This window comes from Budorcas taxicolor, chromosome 10, assembly GCF_023091745.1.
Source record: "Budorcas taxicolor isolate Tak-1 chromosome 10, Takin1.1, whole genome shotgun sequence".
NCBI lineage: Eukaryota > Metazoa > Chordata > Mammalia > Artiodactyla > Bovidae > Budorcas > Budorcas taxicolor.
In genome coordinates, this window is record NC_068919.1 from 4,161,238 (window position 1) to 4,170,044 (window position 8,807).

The following is an 8,807-nucleotide window of genomic DNA, read 5'->3' on the forward strand; positions in this document are numbered from 1 at the left end:
AGACTGCTAACCACAGACACAGTGCAGTAATGCGAGGGGCCCTCGAAGCTGCCGGTGGAGAGCGTGTCTCCATGTCCACCCCTGAAATTCAGTCCACCGAGCTTGCAAAGGACTTTGGTTTCTTACTCAAGTAGCAACAAGGCTATCCATGGAAAGTCATTTCCAACCGTCACCTTTTGGGGAAGATGTTTCTCAACGTAGAGTCAGGGAAGGGAAGTGGGGACGAGAGATTGAGGTGAGAACCTTAAAATGGGAAGATCTGGGAGGGGGAAAATACACACACTAAACCATCCCAGTGATGCCAGCTGGCCTGCCCCGGGGCATGCACACTCACAGGCATGCCTGGAAGGTGTGCGGCTCGGAAGAAAACACCTCTAGATTCCAGAGGAAGCTGACTGCTCTAGTGTGATTGCTGGCTGGGATAAGGCCCCCTGACTGGCCTAGGAGGTCGTCACTGCTGGCACTAACCCTCAGTCTCTGGGGCCTCCTCGGAAATCCACACACCCCCCCTCTTCATGAGGGTGAACTTTCCAACTTCACCACAGCCACTGTGTGCCCTTCTCTGTATTTGCACACTTTGCTGGGTTTTAACAGGGAAAACAATTGGTCACAGATGAGTTAGCGCCTCAGGAGAGGCAAGAGAGGTTTTCTGGAAAAAAAAAGTTGGTAAAACCTCCAGATGCTAAACACTTCAAAAGAACTGCTTTGCACTAGGCATTCTAAGCAAGCTCGAATCTTCCTCATTCTAAACTGGGGATGGTCAGGCCATTCCCATCACCTTCTGAGGAAATCACTCCCATTCAGAAACCAAGAACATTAAATTTGAAAGAAAACTAATATTCTCTAGAACCTACCTACCCATGCCAGGGTGTGTGTTCAGTCATGTCCAGTTCTTTGTGACCCAATGGACTGTAGCCCGCCAGGCTCCTCTGTCCATGGGATTCTCCAGGCAAGAATACCGGAGCAGGTTGCCATTTCCTCCTCCAGGGGATCTTCCCGACTCAGGGATCTAAGTCTATGTCTCCTGCATGGGCCGGTGGATTCTTTACCACTGCACCAACCTGGGAAGCCCCCAAAAGGTGCCTTACATGCAGTTACGCTTCACTGTACCCCTGTTGTGGGTGTGGGTGTAACAGCCCCTATCTCACCAAAGAAGGAGGCGGTGTTGTTGGGCTCAAACTCCTTCCCAAAGTCAGCAACTGGAGCAAAGAAAAACACAAGACGACTGACACTAAATCTGGGGCCTCTTCCACTTCATCACCCCACTCTTAGGTGTGAGGATATGAAATAAAATGCACCTAAACTGGGCTAAGGTCTACAGAAGTCAATCTATTAATAATAGGGGACTGCATAAACTCACAAGATTCTTACTGCAGAAAAAATAGAGAAAGATGAGAAGTGGTTCCCGCACTAATCCAATACCATCAGTACGTTCATTCATTCAACAAGCCTTTATTGAGCATCTAATGTACTAGAGAATGTTCTAGGTACTAGAGATAGCCTGGATGGGGGCAGAAAAAAAAATCCCTAGCCGCGTAGAGCTCATAGTCAGGGAGAGAGATGATAAACACAAAGTCACGGCGGGTGGCGACAAGGGCAATGAAGAAAAATATACAAGGGTGAGCAAAGGGGAAAGGGCGAGTGACGTTGGAAGGGTGGCCAGGACCAGCTCTCTGAGGAGATGACTCTTGAGCACAGCCCTGTCTGAAGCGGGAGTGAGTCACCCGCCGGCTGGAGAGAAAGGTGCGGACTAGGCGAGCACAAGAGCCACAGCCGGGAGCACTGCATGCCTTGTGTTCCGGCACAGGAGCAGGAGCAGCGAGGGGCTGGGCCCAGGAGGGCACAGGAGCGGCCACCGGCCAGGCCACGCGGACACACGGAGCCCGCTCAGAACCACCCGGAGCACGGCCGGGAGCACAGGCTGCGGGCCACCCTCAAGGTTACTGCTTTAACTCTGTTCATAGAAGTCCTCCAATTATGTTCTAAATGTGTCAGGAAGCCACTGGGGGATTTCAAGCAGGGGATGAAGGAAATCTATATGGGGTACAGTTCCCGATGGGGAGCAACACCACCAGCTCAGGCAGTGACGGTGACGGTCTTGAACGAGCTGGCTGGAGTGGCAGGGGTGAAAATGGTGAGATTCAGAATCTATTTTGAAAGTAGGACAGACAGCACTTGCCAATGGACTAATGCGTATGAGAGAGAAAGAGAAAAATCGAGTGACTCCTTGGTTTTAGACTGACCTGCTGAGTCATGATGGAGGGAGGCATTTGCTAAAATGGGGAGGACAGGTTTGGGATTGGGGGTCATTTTGAACATACTGATTTCTCTGAGATGCTCATTTGAATCCAAGCGGGATCGTGAGTAGGTAAATATGTCTCAGGCTCTGGGAGAAGTCCAGGCCAGAAGTGTAAATTTGGGAGGCATCATTTTCTAATCAGTACATGCAATGATGTGGCTGGAAGTGATCACTAAAGAGTGAATATAATCCAGCAGCAGCCCGTGCTGAGCCTCATGACACACAAGAGAGACAGAGAAGGAAGTGCCCATAAAAAAGGAAAAACCCAGGCAAAGTCACGGAACCCAAGAGAAAAAGTATTTTCTGGAGAAGGGAGCTTTCCCCGAGAAGCTCACTGATGGTTATATGCTGAGTACATCATGTGAAATGCCGGGCTGGATGAAGCACAGTCTAGAATCAAGATTGCCAGAAGAAATATCAATAACCTCAGATATGCAGAGAAATGTCAATAACCCCAGATATGCAGAGAAACATCAATAACCTCAGATATGCCTTATGGCAGAAAGGGAAGAGGAACTAAAAAGCCTCTTGATGAAAGTGAAAGAGGAGAGTGAGAAAGTTGGCTTAAAGTTCAACCTTTAAAAAACAAAGATCAAAAAAAAATAAAATAAAAATAAAAAATAAAAAACAAAGATCATGGCATCCGGTCCCATCACTTCATGGCAAATAGATGGGGTGATGGAAACCGTGACAGACTTCATTTTCTTGGGCTCCAAAATCACTGCAGATGGTAACTGCAGCCATGAAATTAAAAGACACTTGCTCCTTGGAAGGAAAGTTATGAACAACCTAGACATTGTATTAAAAAATAGAGACATTACTTTGCCGACAAAGGTCCATCTAGTCAAAGCTATGGTTTTTCCAGTAATCATGTATGGATGTGAGAGTTGGACTATAAAGAAAGCTGAGCACCGAAGAATTGATACTTTTGAACTGTGGTGTTGGAGAAGACTCTTGAGAGTCCCTTGGACTGCAAGGAGATCAAACCAGTCAATCCTAAAGGAAATCAGTCCTGAATATTCATTGGAAAGACTGATGCTGAAGCTCCAATACTTTGGCCACCTGATGTGAAGAACTGACTCATTTGAAAAGACCCTGATGCTAGGAAAGGTTGAAGGCAGGAGAAGGGGATGACAGAGGATGAGATGGTTGGATGGCATCACCAACTCGATGGACACAAGTTTGATCAAGCTCTGGGAGTTGGTGATGGACGTGGAAGCCTGGCGTGCTGCAGTCCATGGGGTCACAAAGAGTCAGTCACATGACTGAGTGACTGGACTGCACTGAGAAGGGAGTGACCCGGTCCTGGTGACAGAGGAGGGATGACGAGGGGCCTCTGGGCTTGGCAGCCTGCACGTGGAGTAGTTGGGTGGTGTGGGAGAAGAGGCTCGAGGTACATGGGGTGAGAAACGAGCCTGTGCCAAGTCCCCAGTTATAAGCAAGGTGTTCATTCTCATCACCCACACACTGTCAACATGGAAATTCTCTATCAAGAATACACCTGATATTGCTGTGAAGGCAACTATTAAATATGCTATCTCCTTTTCTTTGTGAATCACATAAAATAGAATGTCAGAGTCCCTGTGTTTGTTGGGTATAAACCTGTAGCAATGAAATGTGATGTGCCAAGTTGTCTGTTTTATGTAGCCCAAGGACCAATAAAAAAACATGAATGTTGAGCCTTTCCTGGTAGTCCATTGGCCAAGACTCCGAGTCCCCAATGCTGGGGGCCTGGGTTTAATATCTGATCAGGGAGCTAGATCCCACTTGCTACAACTAAGGGTTTGCACGCCCCAAATAAGACCCAATGCAGCCAAATAAATTAACAAAAAGAATCATTTTTAAAAGTGTGGTCAGTTATGCTAGAGGAAAGACTAAATTATCTTTATAATCCCTCTGTAGAAAATTATATTACAGAATTTTGTCATATGAGGAGACAAAGAACATGCAGAACCAATAAAGGTAAGGGACAAGTTATATACAGGTACATCAGATACTTATTTTTAAAATTTGTTTTTATTTTGTAATGCTTGTGATCTCTACCAGCTTTTTAAAAAAAAATCTTAATTTGTAGTGATTTATTTTTCACTCCACACATTTATTTTCATAGTTTTGTATTCATAATTAGATCTTTTCTTACAGAGGCTTCCCTACCCAGAAAATTGTAGAAGCTTCAGGTCCACAAACCAGCATCCATCCCTGAATGGAGATGAAAGCCAGAATGGAGCATGATGACAAGAAGCGGTGGGGATAGAAAAAGGACAGACAGTATGAAGGCTCTCCAGGGACGCGCCGAGGAGTGTCGCAGGCGGTAGCGGGGAGAAAGGAGCATGGAGGAGGGGGAATGCAGAAGAAAAGATAAACCGTGGGAGGCGTACCTGGGAAATGATACCTCATGTCTCACGTCACTTATCTGGAGATCCTCGGTTATCGCATCTTCTGAGTTTTCAGGATGGGTAACAAGGGACTTGGGAGCTCAGAAGACAGACCGCACACAACTGAGCGTCGCAGAAGTGCCTGTGCCTCCAGCCTCTCCCACCACTAGACTCACACTCTGCGTGGGCGCCAGAGAGAAGGGAGGCTGGCGGGAGTTGGATTTTAAATGACCTGAGGCACACGGCTTCACTGGGCTTTTAGCCATGGTAAAAGGGAATGTTTTTTAAGTAAAAGAGCCTCTTTGATCGGAGAAGGCAATGGCACCCCACTCCAGTACTCTTGCCTGGAAAATCCCATGGGCGGAGGAGCCTGGTAGGCTACAGTCCATGGGGTCACTAAGAGTCGGACACGACTGAGCGACTTCACTTTCACCTTTCGCTTTCATGCATTGGAGAAGGAAATGGCAACCCACTCCAGTGTTCTTGCCTGGAGAATCCCAGGGACGGGGGAGCCTGGTGGGCTGCCATCTATGGGGTCGCAGAGTCGGACACGACTGAAGTGACTTAGCAGCAGCAGCCTCTTTGATCACCATCTCATAGGCAGACCCGATATATATCAGAAATTAAAACACAGAGGCCAAGGAGCTGCCAGTCTTGGATTCTGATGAGGGTCCACTTCCTGGTTCATAACCGCAGCATCTTGCTGGTGGAAACGGGAGGGTGTGGCTCAGGGGCCTCTTTGGTGAGGGTATTACTCTCATTCATGAAGGTTTTGTCCTCCTTACTAGCCAATTTCCTGTTACTCCAACCCCAGTAATAGTTAATATTTGCACTTTAACATTTCCTTTGCAAATTACTGTATGGCCTTTGTCTCCTGGTTGGACCCTGACCAACATAGGCGCTCAGAGGGAGGAGCCATTCTCACACACTTGCTCTACCTGATAACAAAACCCAGACAAGACTTTGACCTGGCCAGTTTTCCAAATGAAAATACTGAATCCAATATCCTGAGATTGTTCACAGAATCTGACACCAGTAATGTCTAATACAAGGCACAGAAAAGGCACGTGAAGATTTTCTTTCATGAAGGACAGTAAGTTCCACATCCTAGTGGCCAGATTCATGCCCCAAAGCACCCAGACACTTACCACAAATGTGAAAGACCTCGTGAGCTGAAACTGATTCCTGAAATGAGCTGCTTACTTGCATAGCTCCTGCCACCTCTCATACACGAGAGCCCCATTCCTGAAAATGGCCGTGCTCGCGTTCCAGCCAGCACCCAAAGCGGCAATAGTAACTGTTAGTTACACATTTCTCTCACACTGTGTGATTACCATTAGTTCTTTTGAGCACCCACAATCAAATCAAAATCAGGGTGATAGGGTCTTTGGGGCAAATGTGAAAAGCGCAAAAGTGTGCAGCTGCGGTTTGGGGAAGAGGGTGCTCCTTGTTGGGCTATCTCTCGGCACTAGGGGGCACCAGCCTCATTCAGAATCTGAGCCGCACTTGCACACACCTAACACATTGTTGTGACTTTATTCCTTCAAATTAGGGCATCTGTCCAATTAAAGGGAAGAATCCAGAGATTAAAATAAAATAAAATGCCATTCAGAGTTCGCTTAGGGACTGTGAAAGACTTGCTCTCCAACTACTGTGAAAACTCCCAAGAGTGGCCCCTGAATTCTGATTTTTACTTGGGCAGTTAGAACTTGTGATTTCCAGTGTGAATGATGAGGGTAGGACCCCACCCTCATCACATCTGGTCCCGCTGACCTCAAAGCACCCCTGTCGTTCACCCAGCAGGTACATGGACCACAGTTTTCAATGCAACTCCCATTGTGAAATGAGGAAACAGAAACTTAGTTCCTATTCATAGCTTGCAGATTCGGCTCTGAGACCAGAGCCTGGGGAACCCCAAAACATTGCTCTTTTCAGTGAAGTTGTATTTACAAACATCCTAATAGAATTGACAGAAAACAATTCCTCCAGGGGGTGTAAAATAAAACTTCTCCAACAGAAGAACTGAGACTCCATTTCCACCACGGTTAATTCAGCTGATTCCTTGTACAAGCTCATGTTTGGAGTGGATAGCAATTTGCATCTGTATCACGGCAGGTACATGAAACATTTACTCTACACCAAATGCCAAGGCGGCTGCAGAGAGTTCTGCAGTTTACTTACTGCAACAGCAGGACTCAGCTCAGGGGCCCAAACTCAGCACTGCCTCTTCCTCTAACGGACACAATGGTGTCATCTGCTCACCAAGCTGTGTAGCCCCCAAGGCAGTGTCTGTGAGAAGGAGGGTGCTCTTCTAATTCACGCCAAGCACCCAGTGGACTAGCAGAGACCCTGCCAGTGAAGATGCCTTCCATGGTTTATCCTGTTTAATCCTCAGTTAATGACTACACCCCTATGAGGTGGCTCCTATCATGCCCACTTCACAGCTGAGGAGCCTGCCTCATTTCCCACGTGACACCGCCAGTGGGTGGTAAAGCTGGAATCGAACCCAAGTCCCCAGTGTCCAAGCATCTCCTAAGATGTCCTGGTGCAGACAGTGAAAAGCTGTATGGTCGCCATTGTCAATCCGACCCCCAATGCCGTCCCAGGGAGAAAAGTCGCCTCGTGATTGTCCCCACCCTCCTCTCACCTACACTCCAAAATAAGTATGTGAAAATGAAACCAGATAAACTGCAAGGCTGCTGTGTTAGCCATTTCATTGTGAAACACCACATATAAGAAAGTATGTAAAACAAACGTATAAAGTGATCATTCCTGTAGTCACAAAAGTCAAGAAATTACCAGCACTTGAGAAGACAACTTTCCATTAGTCCCTTCCTAGTCATAACCGCTGCCCTCACCCCTAGAGGTAACCTTATCCTGACTTTAATGTTAAAGGTTTATATTTTGATACCCACATCCAAATCCCTGAACAATATGGCTCAATTCATTCAATATTCATTGAGCATCTGTCTTATGTGGGCCAGGGTCTCTGTTTGAGGCATGTGAAGTAGTAAGGTCCTTCCCCTCACCGAGCTTACATTCTAGCAAATTTGTGAACTTGATATAAATATCATGCAGACATATAGCACCATATTTCTTCTGTACAACACTGTGATATTCACTTCACTATGTTAGCTATAGATAACATTTCATTGTGCTACACAGTATCCCACATACAAATATTTCATATTTCTTCATTCCATTATGGATGGACAACCTGGTTGGCATCCATCTTGAGGCTCTTGAGTTTTCTCCTGTATGTATCCAGATGGACAGGAGAATGAAATCTCTAGGACATACATCTACAAGGAGACTTGCTAGGCAATTAAGATAGGCAAACCCTCAAATTTACTAGAAAATAAAACTACTATCCAAAAAGGGTTCCACCTATCTACCATCTCACTAGCCATGTCTGAGTTCCTGAAAAATCCACATTCTACAAGTACGTGTCGGACAATCAGAGGTGTTAGTGATGTCTCGATGTTATCTTGTTTTGCATCTCTAAACATGCGTTGGTCTTTAGGATTTCCTCTTTTCCGAAGTGTCTAGCCTGCTCACTGACAGTGAAATACATGAGCAAACCTGATCTTGAGCATATGTCTGATACTGCAAGTCTACAGGTTATCATAATTTAGATATTATCAGTCTTTTTTTAACTGTTTATTTTTTGGTCATGTCACAAGACATACATAATCTTAGTTCCCCAGTCAGGGATTAAGCCCACATCCCATGCAGTGGAAGTGTGGAGGCTTGACCATTGGACTGCCAGGGAGGTCCCTAGGTGTTATTCTTGAGACAATGACAGCTGTACCACCAGCTAATCAGGTCGAGAATTTGTTTAGCATCTACTATTACTTTGCCAACAAAGGTCCGTCTAGTCAAGGCTATGGTTTTTCCTGTGGTCATGTATGGATGTGAGAGTTGGACTGTGAAGAAGGCTGAGCGCTGAAGCATTGATGCTTTTGTACTGTGGTGTTGGAGAAGACTCTTGAGAGTCCCTTGGACTGCAAGGAGATCCAACCAGTCCATTCTGGAGATCAGTCCTGGGATTCCTTTGGCAGGCATGATGCTAAAGCTGAAACTCCAGTACTTTGGCCACCTCATGCGAAGAGTTAACTCATCAGAAAAGACTC